A 17897-nucleotide genomic window follows, 5' to 3' on the forward strand; every position below is an offset into this window, starting at 1 on the left:
GGGGAAGTCAAGCCCAAAGAGAACCGGCCCAACCTAGTGCCCTGGCAATTTTCACAATACTTCAAGCTCTCAAAGCAATCCTGGAGGCCAACCAGAGGCCCCACGTGCCCTCACTGTGCGTACGGTCAGAGTCCCCTTCAGTGCCCTCTGCGGGGCCTGGCAGCGCGGCTTTGAGAATCTCCCTGCACCACGCTGACCCCCGCGTCCCCCCATCAGGGCTCCGCCTGGCCAGACGAGGGTGATGGCGGATCTGTCTAGGGCCCGCCGTGCCAGTGCTGTCTCGGGAAGCCAGGCCTCCACTCAGACACAGGAGCGGCACAGACAGGACAGTGAGGTGGCACTTTGCCTAGCAGATTAGCAACAGTGTTATGCGTTCAGTGCTGGTGAGGCCTGGGGAGGGGGGGGGCCAGGCCCGCAGGTGAGGTCTGGAGATCCGGGCAGCTCTCTGGAAATCGCCCTGGAAACCCTATCAAGAGCCTTTGAAATATTTATGCCCCTTGGCCCAGTCGTTACCATTCTAGGAATACGACCCGAGGAAATATTCTAAAAAACGGGAACCACGATGGATGGGTTAAGATGTTCAAAACAGTATTATTTACAGTCGCAGATAATTAGGAACCACTTACAGATGCAACAGGAAGACCTCTATCCAAACAGACATTATGTAACCATTAAAAATGAGTGTTTGCACGGCTCTGATGACGTGGGAAACGCTTATGATAGAATGTGACGCCACCAAAATTTAAAACGTAAAAATATGATTTCATGAAGCTTTTTTTTTCAAGGCAAGGAAAGTAACCGGAAGGAGCTCTGTCAGCCCCTCACTCACTCCTATGTTCTAGAATTGGCGCAGTGCTGGTTTCTTTTCTTGTGCTTCTCCATACAGTCTACACTTCTCCGCCGGGGAGGTTATTTACACTTAGAGGCGCAGTGGAGACACACAGGAGAGATAGGGAGGTCTCTGCAGGAAAAAAGCTACGTAGAGCACCTGGGGGAGACGAAGGACCCTGCTTGTACCCTGTGAACCACCTGGCAGTGAATGAGGTGGGCCCCCTCCCCACACACACAACGGGGCCACCTCCTTCCTCACTCAGTGCCCGGAAGAGCCGGCGCCGGGTCTTCCTCACCTGCCTCCATGTGAGCAGCCTCACAGCAGGTGACACTGGCACCAACAGTCACAAACCTCCAGAAGTTTCCAGGGAGGCCCAATGTTTTCTCCCACGTGGGTGGCTTTGCTCCTACCACTGAGGCGGTTACCCACCACCATGTGTGTAAATGCCCCCTCGCACTGCCCACTCCCTTTCCCAGAGACAGAAAGGTATCCCTGGAGGCTTGGTCGGGGGTGGGTGCCAACAAGCACCTCTCAGCTCACAGTGAGGAAACAGGGAGCCCGAAGCACCCACGCAGGCCTCGGAGGCCCTTCCTCAGACGTGAGAATGCCTGTGGACGCTGCAGCGGGGCCTCCCTGACAATACGGCTTTGCACACGCAGAGCCGGGCTCTGGGCGGGAGCCTCCACATGCCCCTGTAGCCGTGTCCAAGCAGATCAGGGCTTGGGGTGCAAGAGAGGAAAGGCCAGGGCCTTCCTGCTGCAGCCAGAGCACTGGGGAAAGAGGAGTAGACAGCAGCCTCGGTCAGCCAGGACCCCCCCCTCCCCAAGCTGTGAGATCTGGACAATGGCGGCCTCATTTCCTAATCTGTGAAACTGGGCACCCCCACTCCCAACCTCGGTGGGTCATCCTGGGGATCGCTGAGCCCGGCGGTAAATGCTGGACGAGTATCACCATCTTCCCACCATCCTTTCCTCCCACAAGAGCACAGGAACAAGAAGGAACCGCCTCCATGCAGCTCAGCACACACCCATGCTCCTGGCCCTCCCGCCACCACAGCACCAGGCCCCCCACGCTGGGGCGCCCGGCCCATGCGCAGTTAGACCCGCACCCAGGGGGCCACGGTGGGCCCTCCCGGCAGCACTCACTCTGCACCAGCCAGGCACCCACAGCTGCTTCTGCCCAGGGAGGCTGCGGGCGGGTGGCTGCTCCGCCTGAGGTGGCTGACCCTGGCATATAAAGTTCTCAGGCACCACAGTGCTCGGAGCCTAGGTGGTGGCTGAGATTGAAACCAGGGTAAGGGACACCCGCGGTGGCTCTGGGGCCCGAAGCACAGGGAGGCAGGGAGGTTGGGTCATGCAGGCAGCAAGTGATTCACAGCCTCAAGCCCGCGATCCCTTGACCCCATGGGACTAGGAGAGATCGCAAGGGAGACGATCTAGGGCAGGACACTAGCCAGCAGAGGGACAGCAGACAGCCGTGAGTGATTTAGGATCTGCTGCCACTTGAGGTTAAAGGCACAGAAATATTGGTGGAGCAGGGCCTGGAGAGGCTCGTCAGGAGGGGCTCTGGTAGATGACGGAGGCACCAGTTATGCTGCCCGTCAGAGCCTAGGCACAGCCCTGCAGCTCCATTCACAGCCGAGTCACAGGTGACCCCAACACTCCCCCCTGCCCGCCATGCTAGGCCTGGGACAGGAGGACACAGGGATGAACAAAAAATGTCACTTCATGGGGCACCTGGGTGGCTCAGTCGGTTAAGTGCCCAACTCTTTGTTGTTGTTGTTAATTTTTTTTTAACATTTATTTATTATTGAGAAACAGAGAGAGATGGAGCATGGGCAGAGATAAGTGGAGACACAGAATCGGAAGTAGGCTCCAGGCTCTGAGCTGTCAGCACAGAGCCCAACGCGGGGCTTGAACCCACAAACTGCGAGATCATGACCTGAGCTGAAGTCAGACGCTTAACCAACTGAGCCACTCAGGCGCCCCCCGACTAGCGGTTTCAGCTCAGGTCATGATCGCACAGTTTTGTGAGTTCAAGCCCCACATCAGGCTCTGTACTGGCAGCCAGAGGCTGCTTGAGATTCTCTCTTTCTCTCTCTCTGCCCTTCCCTCATTCGTGCTGTCTCTGTCTCAAAATAAATACATAAACTTAAAAATAAAAATTAAAAAAGTCACCTCATTCCCAGAACATCTCTACCCTTCTTAGAGCTTGGCTAACTCAGCACCCAGCTTCTCCCCTAGTCAGATCCCACTCTCCTCCCAGACCTGACCCCGGGGGTTGGGGGATGCAGGGTCAGCTGCCTGGTGCTTCCTGAGGCCCTTCCAGAATCAACTGTGGCTGGGGGAAACCGCAGGGCAGAGGTGGCTGCCTCGCAGAATGTCCCGGGAAGCGGGACATTCGTGGCTCATGCGTGTGGTGAGTCCTCTGGGGAAGCTGAGTTTGAGGGCTCTGGGATGGCCGATCCCCACACCCCCTGGAGGGCAGAGAGGCCTCTGTGCCTGGGGGGGGGGGGGGGGGGGGGGGNAAAATCCAAATTTACAAAATTTAGGATCATATTCTTTCAGGGTTTGAAGTTATGTTTCCTTTCTTCCCCCAAGGTTTTGTTTTTGTTTTTGTTTGAACATCTTGGTTTCTTTCCCATAAAACTGTTAGGGGTCCCCATAATTTTAATTCTAGGTAAGCTCCTCCCTACAGCCAAATCACCTTTGCTCCAAAACTGCCCCTGGCCACTTCCGTCCTGGCCTTTCCTGCATCTCTGTCCACGGGGGTGCCATCTGCCCCCCCCCCCCCCCCGGGGGGGGGGGGGGGCCCGGGGGCCGGGGGGGGGGGGGGGGATGGGGACAGGAAGCTGTGTTGCTGGAGGCACCAGGCGGAGACCCACAGGTAGAACCAGAGCCCCTGGGGTGGAGCGGAGGGCAGTGGGAAGGCCGCAGGGCACCAAACCTCCTTCCCACAGCCCTCCCAGGGGGGCTGTCTCCGGCATAACCTGGGGCCCCCTGCCCAGAGTTCAAGCCCTGGCATCACGGAGTGACCCGAGTGCCAGGCTCTCCTCACAGTGGCACCTCTCCCCAGGCAGCCTGCAGCGCCCAGCCTTCCTTCAGGCACTATGCCAGGTGGCATCCTCGCCACCTGGCAGAGAACAGGCAAAGGTGCAAGAGTGCCGGTCACGGGGGAGTGGGGAGGGGCTGGAGCCAGGCTCCTGCCACGGGCTTTATGGTTGGTGGATGGTAACCAAGAAATCCTCAAGGTCATTGACAATTTGAGAATCTCCCTTAAAAATTCCAAGGGCCTCGCTAACCAAACCCAGCATCTGGGACAGCCCTCGCAGTGTCGCATTGGCGGACCCTCCCTGACACACCTGGGAGCCTTCAGCAAGTCCTGGACAGAACAGCCTCGCCCAGCGGCTCAGATGATACCAGAACACTGCGAGCCTAGCCCCGGGGCTGCTGACGCTCATGAGCAACAGCCTCCTCCTCTGACCTCAGCGATGGGGAAGGAGACGGTGAGCAGGAGAAAAGCAACCACCACCCGAAGATCCCTCACCCCGGTTTCCTCTCCAGAGAGCTGACGGTCCCAGCGAGGGCTGTTTGCTATTTTCTGCAAATGCCAGCTGACAGATCTCTTTCCTTGGCCTCGGGTTGTGCGTTAGAGACGAGGAGGAAGACGGCTTTGACTCTCACTCGGGACACGTCAACGCCTTGCGGGCGAGCGTGACGCTCAGCAGAGCGGGGAGTGTCTGCGGCACCTGCGTTCTCCCCGCTGCCTCTCCACAGGACTCCACGGTTCCTCCTTCTCCCCAAGCCTCAGTTTCCCCCCCCCCGACGCCGATCAACACACTCAGCGGCATCCTTCTAGAAGGCAGTGCTAATAACCAGGTCAGGAAGGTGCCCACAAGGTTCCAACCTGTGGAAGGAGGCAGGGCGAAGGTCTGGATGCCTCTGCCCCATCTTGAGGACCCGCCCACTTTGCTCCTACGAGCGACACCCAGCCCTCACCACACTCCACCTGTGTGCCAGGCCGCTGCAGGCAGATGGGACACACGGGGACCAGCACACCCCGCGGAGCCTCTACTCTTCACCAGGTACAGGGCTCCACGTGAGATGTCCTGCAAGGGCTAAGTCAGGTAATGGCCTCCTTATCGCTCCACTGTACAGATAAGGAACCAGGTAGTGGGATTAAGTCCCATCCCAGGTGGCCCGGCAGGCTGCTCCGGAGCAGGAGTGCAATCTCTCAGGGCACATGGTGTCATCACTGATGACTCAACGCACGTAGTAAGCTGTGGCCTTTATCAGAAGCACAGTGTGACAGGCACTTGGAAACCAGAAACCAAAAAGCCGACTCCTGATAAAAACTGTGTCCCTGGCCAGAACTTCCAGCAGGGCAGCCAGTGGGCCCTGCACTCCTCCCCCCTCCCCCTGGAGCAGCCTAACAGCGCCAGCAATCATGTGTCCCTGATAAGCCAGGGCAGCTTCACGGAGTCCGATAAATCATCCAAATGTCCCACCACTTCCGACCAAAACTACATCTCCCAGGCTGCCTCCTGCGGCCACGAGCAGCACGAAATTCTAGTGTCGGGCCTTCACCGTCCAAATTCTGGTCGCTCCCAGCCAGAGGAGCCTCTCTGGGTCAGGGTAAGGAAGCCACCTGTGCGGAGGCTGTGGCCAAGTGCCGGGCCCTGGAATATTCCTTCGGGGATCCATACTGCCTCCATCCTAAATACCCTGTTCTTCACACAGCACCTCCTGCAGCCTCAGAAGGCAGCCGTGGGCAGGGGCGCATTAGAAGGGAAAGCCAAGGCCCTGCTTCAGGGGGACCTGGCTGACGACACTTTTAGAAGCCCGCAGTCCCCAAGCCCCTCAGCACATCCAGGTCAGAGGTGTGGAGGAGGGCAGCCAGAGGGGGTGGGAAGAAGGGAGAGCAGCTCAGAAATAGGCCTCAGGAATCTCCAAATTAACTAACAAGACCTCTATATATCCACACCCCCCCCCTCCGACCCTGCCAGCACCAGCACCCCCATCGGGCTCCTCCCCCGGTCCCCAGCTGGCCTCGGCAGTGCCAGCAAAAGCGGGTCAAAACCAAAAGGAGGGAATTCTTGGCAGAGGGCTCCAGCCGCAGCAGAAGCGAGCCTCTGAGGGATGGGGCTGCTCTTGGGGAGCTTTCTCTCCAAGCAGCTCTGCCCTGTCCTCAACGTGTCCAGCGGGGCCCCAGGGCTGGCGGCCAGCAGGGACGGATGAACGGAAGGGACTCCGCCGGACTTTGCAGGCAGCAGCAGCTGGTATCAAAGCGCCCAAGAGAGGCTTAACTAAGGCCGAGATGTCTGGGTAGGGGAAGCTGAAGGGAGGACAGGAAGACAGTGAAGGTGACAGATGAAGAAGAAAGGAGAGCGAGAATACCAAAGAGAGACAGGAGTGAAAACAGCGCGTGGCCTGGGGCCGCACAGCCGGCTCCTACCCTGAGAGGCCGCCGTGGTTCAGAGCCAGCCGACAGGGCTCCACAGAGCCCCCGCAGCCCTTGATTTAAGGCAGCAGGCGGAGGGGAGAGGGTGGGACAGCCACACTGGGACAAATGGCACTATGTGGGCTGCTGGGATTTGTGGGCAGGGGCACGGGCAGGCTCGGAGAAAGAAGGCGACGAGCAAGGGGTCTGGGCCTCCAGGGCAGCAGCAGGGGAGGACAGGGATGAGGAGTGGCTGCCCTGTCCCAGCCTCGGTCAAGGGCAGGGAGACTTGCAGGTTGAACACTGCCCCCTGGTGCAGAAGGAGGGCTACTGCTGACCTGCTTGTCCAGGTAGCAGAAAGTCCGAAGGCCACTTGCCCTATTTCTCCACATCCTTTAGACTCACAGAAAGGCATTCCCGGACCCCCAACCTCCTCGGCGAGCTCAATGCCCACCCTGGCAAAGATCTGTCATTGTTCTTGCCACACCTCACTGTCCTACAGAGGATGTGTGTAAGGTCATGTCTGTCCTCGGGACAGGAGCACTCAATGTAACAATTCGTTCACCCATCTCACGAGACACTCTGAGGACCATGGGGACAGGATCCTCAGTCTGTTTTGTCCTTCATTGTTTTCCTAGCACTCCGGACTGTGCCTGACACCGAGATGATATGTTGGGAATGAATGAATAGGTCACAAGAGTTTCCAGAAACATTTTGGAATGGCGAGAAAGATTAATAAGGCCTGGTGCCTCCTAGGATCGGCACACACAAGTCAGTGGGACATCCGAGTGCCCCTTGCACACAGGTTAGAGCCCAAAGTGTTGACAAGGACGTTTAGTTAAAAGCGCAAGGTCAGCGAAAGGTGGGAACCAGGAGGGCTGGGCCTCCACTCTGGACAGTGGCCGGATAGCGGCTCTTCAGGGAGATGGGATGCCAGAACAGAGCAGGCATGCAGGTGCTCCAGGAAGCTCCTGACCCCTTCACAGCACAGCACTCCGGCTGGGGAGTCACATAGGACCTCCTCCCCACTTGCTTACCAGTTCACCCCAGTCCCAAGGCAGCAGGAAAGTAGATGCCAGTGTATGAGCTAAACTGTGTTCTCCAAGGAGATCTACCCAAGGAGATCTACGGAAGCCTCACCCTGCGGCACCTCAGAACGTGACCTTAGTTGGAAGCAGGGTTCTTACAGGGGTCATCAGTGAAAATGAGGTCCCCAGGGTGGGTCTTAATACAATGTGCTTGGTGTCCTTATAAAAAGGGGAAATTTGGACACAAAGACTGAGGGAAGATCGTGTGAAGACACACAGGGAGAAGACGGCCATGTGTCCAGAAAGATGCATCTACAAGGATAGCTGGGAAGTACCAGAAGCTAGAAAAAAAGGAAAGATTCTCTCCTACAGCTTTCAGAGAAAACAAGGCCCTGCCAACACTATGATTTTGAACTTCTGGCCTCCAGAGCTGTGAGATAATAACTGTGTTGTAAGTTTTGGGGACTTTGCTATGACAGCCCTCGGAAACTAACAGACCCACTAATGACCAGAACCTAGACCCTGAAACCAAGGATGGGGGAGCACAGGTTGTTAGCAACGTCCCCTTCTCTCACCTGCTCATCCTAACACAGGCCGCACGGGGCCCCTGGAGAACGGAGCTATTTGGGATCGTGATCAGCGCCCCCACCAGGGAGGGCTGAGTGGGAGGCACCAAACACGAGCAGTGAGCAGTGCCAGCACGGCCTCGGGAGGGACACCAGGGCCGGATCTTCCGGGACGAGGAGGGGGAGGTGGTCCAGGCGTGGGGCAGCCGGAGCCGAGGCAAAGGAACAACCAGCCTAGTAGACGGCCACTGAGGCCAGAGGCCAGACACGTGGGCTCCGCCACCAGGTCAGGGGCTCGCGTGCACAGCAAGGGATGTGGACTGTATTCCCGAGGTCAGGTCGTGCCACCGAAGAAACCAGGCAGGGGAAAGAGACCTGCACTGTCGAGGGACCACTCTGGTCGTTGCAAGGAAGTTGGATTTGAGGAGGAGAGGCTAGGAGGCAGCAAACTAATGAGGAAGATGCTCTAATGTAGGCAAGAGATCATGAGAACGGAGTTAAGAAACGTGGCACCGATAGGACAGCCAGCACCTTTCAGATGAGGCGTGGCGGCTGCAGGGAAGGAGGACTCATGGCCCCTGTTTTAAAAGCGGGATGAACAGCAGTGATGCCAAGTTAAAGAACACAGGAGCAGCTGGAGGGAAAGACCAGTGAGGAAGAGCAAGATTCGTGGACCCCATGAGGGCCATATGGTCCCGAGTCTCGAGGGCCAGATGGTCCCAAGTCCCCCGTGAGGGCCAGGTGGTCCCGAGTCCCCTGTCAAGGCCAAGCCCTGAGTCTTCCCATCCTCCCCCACCCACAATGGTTCCCTGTGCTCCTAGGACACGGGTCTGAAGCCCCAGCAAGTGAGACCCAGGCAAGCCAGAGGGCACTGCTCCTGGCCACCAGGCACCAGAGGTTCCACCCGGGGGCACAGGAGGCAGACAGCCCAGGGAACAGGGGAAGGGCGGCCAGGCAGCACAAGGCCGCTGCAAACCCTTCCATTTCCACAAAGCGGCTCTCAGGCTGAGGCAGCAGTGCAGCGAGGACCCCTCTCTAGGAAACCACCAGCCCAGGGCGGAGCCGCAGCAATCAGCACTTAGCGGGCACCGGGGGAGTGGCTGCCTCAGTCTCCCCTCCAAGGCCGGCGGCCCTCGATTCTCGCTGTGCTCAGGTTTTCCGACCCGTATCCAACTCTGTCTTCAACATGAATGGACGGCCAAGATCCCCGGCTATTTGAGGGGATCGCCCCAAATTCACCAAGACAAATGGGGAATAAAAAACAGGGAATTCTGGTAATATGGAGAGCAGATAGAAGAAAAAAACTATAATTAATCTGAGAAGTAAGAGAAGCTATCGCATTGAGAGGCGGCAGCTATTTTAAAGGCAATGAGAAAGAGCTCTAGGAAATTATAAATAGAGTTGCAGACATTTTAAACTACAATAAATAGAAAAAAGAGAAGACAGTCGAGGACATCGTCCAGAAAGCATAACAGGAAGACCGGCACATGGCAGTTCCGGGGCTGGGGACGTGCATTTCGATGGCAGTGGCAAGGGCGCTCTGAGATGCCAGCGCGACACCGCAAGTCATAGCTGGCAAAGGGACCGGGCAGGCTCGACCAGCTTCCTGCCTGAATTTGGTGGCCGGACCATCACAAATCACCACAGCCTTGGTGGCTAAAGGCAACAAAACGGTATTCCCTTTTCGTTTGGGAGGCTAGAAAAGTTCAGCATCAGTTTTATGGGTCCAAATCGAGGTGCTGCCAGGGCCGTGCTCCCCCAGAGGCCTAGTGAGGGGGAGCACCCTACAGCCCCCAGCTTGTGGCACCTGCCTGATGCCTCTGTTGCGGCCACATCCCTCCAGGCTCCGCCTCTGTGGCCACTTTGTCTTCCCTGCCACGTGCAGCCCCCTGCCTCTCTCTCCTGAGGACATGGGTGATGGCATTCCCTTGATAATCCGGGATCACCTCATGTCAAGGTCGTTCATTGCATCACCTCTACAAAGACTCTCTTTCTTTATAAGGTTCCACTTACAGGGTCCAGGAATGAGGACCCGGAGATCTTTGGGGGCCATCACTCAGGCTACGACGCTTCAGAAAAGGAGAATGAGAAGGTCACATAATAGTCTTCAACAGCGACACTGGGCCTGCAGCTACTTTTGAGGGAAGAAGTCCTCCAACCTAGAACACTCCACTCAATGAGACTACTAATCAAGTGTGAAGGCAAAATAAAGGCCTTTTCAGGCATGCCAGGCCAAGGCAAGTTCATGGCCCAGGAGCCCTTGTGCCAGGGAAGCTCCTGGGGGAGGGGCACTAAGACAAGACAAGGAAGTAAACAAACAAAGATGAGGAACCATAGAGCCAGCATGGAAGGAGGTGAGGGGAGTTCTCAGGAAGATGGTGACAGAGACCTAGAGAACCACGGGGCAGCAGGGGGTGGGGGTGGGGTTCAGGAGAGGGCAGGAAAGGGGAGAGTTAAGTAAACGAAAAACAGGCTATATTGCCTCTAGTCCCTGGAAGAATGGAGAGGAGATGGCAATTTACAATTTAGGGATGAAAAATAACGTAAATAATAACTCCAGGAAACCAAGAAGTTACACAATACTACGTTACCATGTGTACACTTGGGGTTTGCCACTGTGAATATTTACTTGATTATAATAATGTACTTAAACAAAAATGGTCACCTAACCAGGCTGGGGATGGAGACAGGGAAACCGGGTACACATAGGGGGCTGAGCAGGTGGTAAAAGCCAGCTGGATCGCCCACAGCAGAGGCCCAGCCCAGAGTCAAACGTTCTGTGCAAACACGGCGTAAGCCACTAGGCGTAGAGGGTTTGTCTCTGGGGGGGACCATCCAGGAGGGCGGGTCGGACAGGGGACTGAGGGGGGTTTTAAAGGCCTCATGACACCATTTGACTTTCCCAAGTGTCTCCACATGTATTATTTTGATAAAATTACGGTGAAATTTAACAAGAGGAAAAGCACACTCTACGAATAGCTGCAGTTTCCTTCAAGGTTCTTCCAATCCAGCCCCCTACCCCTTTCCTCCCCGCAGATCCCCGGAGGCTACAAGCCAGCTGCTGGGGGGATGTTCCCCCTTTGTGGCTTTTACACTGATTAGATACATGTGTGCCCAGACCATACACTTCCGTTTTAAGTTTTCCATAAATGATACACTCTAGGGTATCATTTTTTACCTTTTTTCACCCAACATATTTGGAATCTTTCCACACTGGTACAAGTAGTAGATCTAGCGGATTCATTTTAACGGCTGTATAACAGTGTATGTACCACAGCTTACCCATGCCCAAATGAGGGACAGAGGTGGTCTCCAAATTTTAGCTATTAAAAAACTGTGACATATAGATTGACAAACAGATCACTATTGAAACTGAGGGACAGGTACATGAAATTCACTGGACTATTTGCTCCATTTTTATGTGTGTTTGAAAACAGCCATACTAATGTCACTTTATATTAAAAATGAATAACCCTGAATCCATATATAAAACGCAGAAATTTCTCCAGGGCCTACGTCTAGAATTGGAACTCCTGCCTCAGACTGCAGGCACATTCCAGACATCAATACTGCCAACCAGTTCTCCAAAGCAGTTGTTCCAATAATTCACAGAGCTGCCAGAAGCCCAAAAGAATTTCTATTTCTCCGCATCTCTACCACATCTTCTGCTGTCAGACCTTTATTTCTGTCAATCTCATGGACAGAAAATCACTTCCCTGATTATTAGGAAAGTTGGATATTTCCTCAAGATTGTTGACATATTTCTAGGCTTTTTCCTTTGTGAATTGCCTGTTCATATCATTTGCCCCTTTTCCTGCTGGGCTGTTTGTCTTCTTCTTACTGAGTTGAAATAAATCTTTACGTATATTCAATATGAGTCCATTCTCTATTATAGACGTGGCAGGCATCTTCCTGCAGGACAGAGTAGTTAGCAAGCTCTAGGAAGAAGAGAGAGTGAGGAAGTCGGGTGGGCGTTAAGAGACAAGCAAGCCTGGGGAGGGGCTCCGTGGTGGAGGTGAAAGACTGGCCTTGAAGTGGATATGGAACACCTCCCTCCTCTGAGATGGAAGCACCTACATTTGCTGGGACAGTCCCCATGGAAATATGTCAGAGGCAGCTATAATATACAGCTGGCCGGGACCCAGCATCACCCACTGACCCGATGCACTGAGGCCTGAAATGACAGTAGCTCTTGCTTGCACTGTGGCTCTCCAGGCTGAGAAGCCCAGACGCCACATCCCAGGAGGCACAACCGGAAAAGCAGCAGCCCAGAAGGACAACTCTGTAGGCGGCAGGGCTCCCTGTTCACACCCAAGCTCCTTGTGAGAGCAGCTGCTCCAAGAACCAGAAGAATGAATCCAAGCTGCGTCACAGACAAGCAATACTCAACTTTAAGAAAAACGCCTGGCCGCTCAGAGTGGCCAAAGACACAGATTAGACAAAGCAGTGGCATTTCTCTCTGGAAGAGTTTTAACAGAACTCAGACAGTTTTCTGAATGAGTTGGTTTGGGTCACGTGGCCTTTGGAAGAGCAAAATGTTAGCCTGACTGCACGAGGCTTCCTGAACTTCTGTGAGGACCATCTGTCCTCGGAAAATGGGGGGAGCAAAGCAGTTTTCTACCTGAACTTGGGAGTGCTCCTACAAAATGCTGCCTTAACATTCTTTCTGTAGAGGAAAAACAGCTAAAGTTAAACATGTTCGGAGTCTCGATATTAAGCATGTTTTACGTGACAGGTTCCGGGGATCGGAGTCCCGGGGCCCTCAGCACAGCGTGGCCAGACAACCAGTGAGCAGCAAGATGCCAACTGCAATCCCCTCCCGCACTCCCGACTCCGTTCCCAACCAACATAAAACCAGCCGAGGGTGGCCGTCCAGTTAAAATCTGATTTTCAGATTTTTTTCAAAGTGTGTTTCATGCAATACTTGGGGCATACCACAAAATTATTTGTTGTTTGTCTGAAATTTAAATTTAACTGGGCATCCTGTATTTTATCTGTATTTCACCCCAGCGAGTGGGCAGTGCTGAGGCCCCACTGGGTCTAGGAGGAAAGAAACATGTGAGGACAGGTCTCAGATGCTGGCATCAGAGTGCAGGGATAACACTCTGGGATCCCAGGGGTCCGAGTGCCTGGGTTCAGATCAGGGCTCCACGGAGCCCACTGACTTAACCCCTGGCCGTCAATTTCTTATCGTTGTGACGGCCATTGCACATGGGGTTGTTAAAACGATCAAATGACTTAATGCTTGGGAAGTCTCAGAGCAGTGCCCGGCACATAAACAGTCTTTATTAGAACTGTCAGCTCTCAGTATGAGAAGCCGGAGCTGCTTCTGAGGGACAGAGGTGGTGAGGGAGTAGTCGTGAAGGGAGAGCCGGAGGACAGCCACGCCCAGTCGGGGCTGGGGCTGTCCCACGAAGCAGTCTGTTTACGGAGACGACACTCTAAAGCATGCCTGGACGCCGACAGCCTCCTTACAACAGGACAGCCTAAGAAAGAGGGTCTGCCCACCCAGCCACATCATGTCATCGAGGACCCACCATGAGCCACACGCAGGGGGTGCGGCTGCCCGACTCTGCTTCTGTCCAACCTGCGCTCAGTGGCATAGCACTGGAAGCCTGCAATCGGCCACAGTGGGCGATGTCTACCACAGAAATTGGCAACCTCGACGGTCAGGGCCCCTCTCCTCACCTCCCAGAGCCATCGCTGAAAGTGCACGGACACAAGTATGCCACCTTGACGCAGAGACAGGCCGAAGGTGGCTGAGGGAATGACGCCCCTTCTCCGTTTTCCCTTTTGGCTCCAGAACTCAAATAAAGAGGCCCGTGTTTCATTTGTAAAAGTCTGATGTACAAGTGCTTAATTCAGTTAAAACATGAGAGCAAGCTAAGGAAGGACTGAGTTTGTCACTCTCTCCATGTCTTAAGGAAATTCAGAAACCGGGGGCACCTGGGTGGCTCAGTCAGTTAAGCATCTGACTCTTGGTTCCTGCTCAGGTCATGATCTCACGGTTGTGAGATTGAGCACCCCCATCGGGCTCTGCACTGTCGGTGTGCGGAGCCTGCTTGGGATTCTCTCTCTCCATCTCTCTCTGCCCCTCCCGTGCTCGCTCGCTCTCAAAATAAACAAACTGAAAAAAAAAGTAAAATAAAAAAAATGGAAGTTCAGAAGCCATTCCACAGCACCAATTAACCTGTGAGAACATCAAAGATTCTTTCGATAACCTTATTTAACAACATGAAAATTATTCTTTTGTTTTGACTGATTCCTTTGTACATATCCTTGATGCCTTGTCTTCTCCTCCCTCCCTTTCTTAACCAACATAGGTATTTGCAGGTTGGAGTACGAGGATTTAGAATAAAAGCTGCTGGATGTACGCATCAGACGGCTCTTCTATAACACAACTTACCCCCTCCCTCCCCACGTTCTTCCTGCTCCCCCAAATGACACACACAGTCCGAAGCCCAAACCAAACACCTCTTCCTGTCTTCCATCTCCCCGGGACCTAGGGCTTCCGTTGGGGCATCATCTTCAGCTCCTCCCTCTCCTTCACCCACCTTATGGTGGAGGAGACCTGTCAATTCTCCTAAAGCCCCATGTCCTCCTTCCTTTCACCTCTACTAACGCCCCCTAGATCATCCCTTCATATTATTCAACTATTGCAAAAGCCTCCTAACCATGACCAACCATTACCCCTGGTCAGCTCTAGCTACCGGTCTGTGCTATATACTAGTGACAGCCTCCCCAAACACACGCATTGTTTCACTCTCCACTTAACACCCCTCCCCACTCCCCCTGTCCACAGGTAAGCTCTCCTTCCTGCAGGCCCTCTCTGATCATCAGTGCAACCTGCCTTTTCCAGCCAGATTGCCCATCAGTCCTCAGCCTCCTGAATCTTGGAACTCCAGCCCAAGTGCCTCCTCCTTGTTCCCAAAGAATCCAAACACTCCCCCCTCCCGCCCCATGGAGCATGCCTTCCCCGGAGATGCCCCCACCTGAACACCCTTCTCTGTGTGCTGACCTGTGTAAAGCCTGCTCGCGGCTGGGTTATGTGTCTAATTTTCCTTCGTCTTGAAATCCCATTGGGGCACCTGGGGGGCTCAGTCGGTTAAGTGTCCAACTTCGACTCAGGTCATGATCTCGCAGTTCGTGGGTTCAGGCCCCGCATCGGGTTCTGTGCTGACAGCTAAGAGCCTGGAGCCTGTTTCAGATTCTGTGTCTCCCTCTCTCTCTGACCCTCCCCTGCTCACACTGTCTCTCTCTCTCTCTCTCTCTGATATAAAAAAATATTAAAAAAAAAAAAGAAAGAAAGAAACCCCATCAAAACTTGAGTGAGGAGTTTCTTGTCGTTTTCAAGGCTCTAAAGCCCAAGGACAGAGAGACCAGGAGAGGAGACCACGGCACAGTTACCGTGGAAGCCAGAAGGCAGCTCACAGTAGCTGACGTGAAAGCTCTATCTGGGAGTGGAAAGGATGCACACCCACCAGTTTCTTCCACAGAATCCATGAAAGGCCAGGAACTGTGGCTCCAGGTCCCCAGGGCCTGGGGCTGAACTGCTCCTCACACAGCTAGAGACTGCTCCCTCCTGGCCTGGCCTGAAGAAGGTTTACTCTCTGGAGAGGGTAAAGCCCAGGGCCTACACTGGAGGGCGTGAGGCACAGTCCAGGGCCTGGGCACCTTGTTAAAAATGGTGGCAGAAGGTTAAGTAAGCCCATGCATCCTGTCCCCGTACCCCACTCTGCTCAAAACACAGCAGCCGGCCCTTCCCCTCCTCGGAGACGTGACTCAGCTCAAGCGGGAAAACCTCAGGATATTGACAGTGATGTTCCCCCAACACATGGCCCATGCATCAGCTACTGTGCAGGCAGCTCTTAGCCTCTGTTAACAATCGTGAACAGGCAACCCAAGGTCCCTGGGTGACCAACGATGGAGGCCTTCAAATGGAGAGACCAAAGGACAGTAGCAGAAAAAAACATCTGGGAGGAAAAGAAGGAAGACAGACCCCCATAATATCCTCAGAGAAATAAAAAATTGCACCAGCAAGTCAACAGACTACACACATATTGTCAAAGAACCATTCCGACAGCAAAAAGAGTTCTTGGAAATTAAAAATATGACGAGAGAGGGACACCTGGGTGGCTCAGTCGGTTAAGCTCAGGTCATGATCTCGCTCGTGGGTTCAAGCCCAGCATCAGGCGTACTGACGGCTCAGATCCTGGAGCCTGCTCCAGATTCTGTCTCCCTCTCTCTCTCTGCCCTCCTACTCGTGCTCTCTCTCTCAAAAACAGATAAATGTTAAAAAATACATATGATGCGAGAAACAAATCAACAGAAGACAAGGTAGAGGAGACCTGAAAACAGACGCAGAAAAAGAAATAGGCCCAAGAGCGAAGAGGGCCGGACCAAGCGCTCCAGGAGCCAAGTGACCGGACTCTCAAAAGGACAGAACAGAGGAAAACAGAGGGGGACAAACGAAAGACTTCAAGAGCTCCCTGCACAGGACGCTAACTCCACACAGAAGGACGCACCGAGAGCCAATGAGACGGATGAACCCAGACCCACACAAGGCAGGTCGTGAAACTTCAGGGCCCGTGAGCTTTCGGAAAAGGGGGAAAAGGAAAAAGGACACAAAGAATCAGCTGTCAGCAAGGTTCTGGATTTCTCAATAGCAGCTCAGGAGGCCAGAGAACAAAGCAATCCTTCAAACTTACAAAGGAAAAATGGTTTCCTTTTCCAACCCGGAACTCCTTACCCAGCTGAACTATCAATTACATACACAAAGGTAAAATAAAGGCAGCGGCTGCCACACCGGACCCTCCCTGGCGCTCAGCCCTCCTTCTCAGGAAGCGACCGTGGAGGAGCTCCACCCACACAAGGTCTCAGGGGGGCCCACAAGGGTGGCAGGGGCTGCAGCAAGAGGCGGCAGGGGGACCCCAGGGAGCACGCACGCGAGGAGAGAGGGCACGCTGGTCAGACAAGGCCGCGGCAGGACCCCCTCCGTGGGCACCCCTCCCTCCAGGGGACCTGAGAGGTGGCATGAATGACACCTTAGCCCGAGCTGGCTGTCCCCACGCACCAGCTGGGGAAGAGGTCAAACCTGCCCCACAGACAGCAGTTCTCCTACACAGACGCTCACTTGCTCGGATGCTGGGAGAATATCCTAGAATTCCCCACAGCAGGTGCCTCTGGGGAAGAGAGGTGAGGAAAAGGTTTATCTTTCACATTTACCCTTCCGACTTTACAAAATATAACTGATTATTCAAAATAGGAAGTAAATACAACATGTGATGAGGGGGCCCTCCCACTCTCGAGGCCCCCCCCATCAGGGAGGGGCCCCTGGTTCCCCACCGGCGCCCCTGAGCCAGGAGGACATCTGGTGTCCCCTTCCTACTGCTTCTCACCGAGCCCTGGGAGGCTGGACCTCGAGCTCTCTGCAGTCTGCACGTGCCCCAGCAGCTCTGCAGGGAGACGTTCCTTTTCTGCCTTTTGGACGCCAGGCCCCTTCTAGTTCGCCTAATTCACCCTACAATCCCAGGGGATGGACTCTCACTTCACTGGCAGGAAACATCCACCCAGTTAGAGCCACTGGGAAGAGCCAGCTCAACAATCACCGAGTCCGTCCACATCCAGAGCCCGTTTTTCATGAGAGTCGCGTTTGTTTGGTGCCCGGTTCACAGGAGGGTCCCAGAACTGTGTAACTGAACTAAAATGCAACTGGGTCGGAATTACAGCTTACTAGGGGGGGTCTTTCCATGCTCTGGGACCTAGAAAAAGAGGCCAAGGGCTCGGTGGCAGGTGGCACCTCTGTCCAGCGCCCGCCATTACAAAACAGGTAAGAGAGGTTCCTAAGTCACAGACTTAGCCTACAGGGGACCAGGTCCTTGGGCGAGATGGGGAGGTAGGGGGCATTAAACAGGTTTACTGAGACAAATAGTCACATACCATACAGTTCACACACTGAAGTACAATTCAGTGGCTCTTAGTACACGGAGTTGCACATCCATCACCACAACTAGAGAACATGTTCAATCTCCC

The 17897-nt window shown here is 54.4% G+C and overlaps 1 protein-coding gene across 7 annotated transcripts in view; it reads right to left on the minus strand.

Annotated features, from left to right (window-relative positions):
• Positions 1–17897, minus strand: part of PC (pyruvate carboxylase) — a 99215-nt gene that overhangs the window by 23072 nt on the left and 58246 nt on the right. Inside the window, exon 1 of one of the 7 annotated variants that reach the window (XM_077771440.1) lies at positions 4379–4386. The exons of the other annotated variants lie outside the window; for them this stretch is intronic. The gene's annotated coding sequence lies outside the window, so the exon portion shown is untranslated. Of the gene's footprint in view, positions 1–4378; positions 4387–17897 lie in introns of those variants that run through there. 7 annotated transcript variants of the gene reach the window in all.

Source organism: Crocuta crocuta, unplaced genomic scaffold, assembly GCF_008692635.1.
Source record: "Crocuta crocuta isolate KB4526 unplaced genomic scaffold, BGI_CrCroc_1.0 scaffold647, whole genome shotgun sequence".
NCBI classification, from domain to species: domain Eukaryota; kingdom Metazoa; phylum Chordata; class Mammalia; order Carnivora; family Hyaenidae; genus Crocuta; species Crocuta crocuta.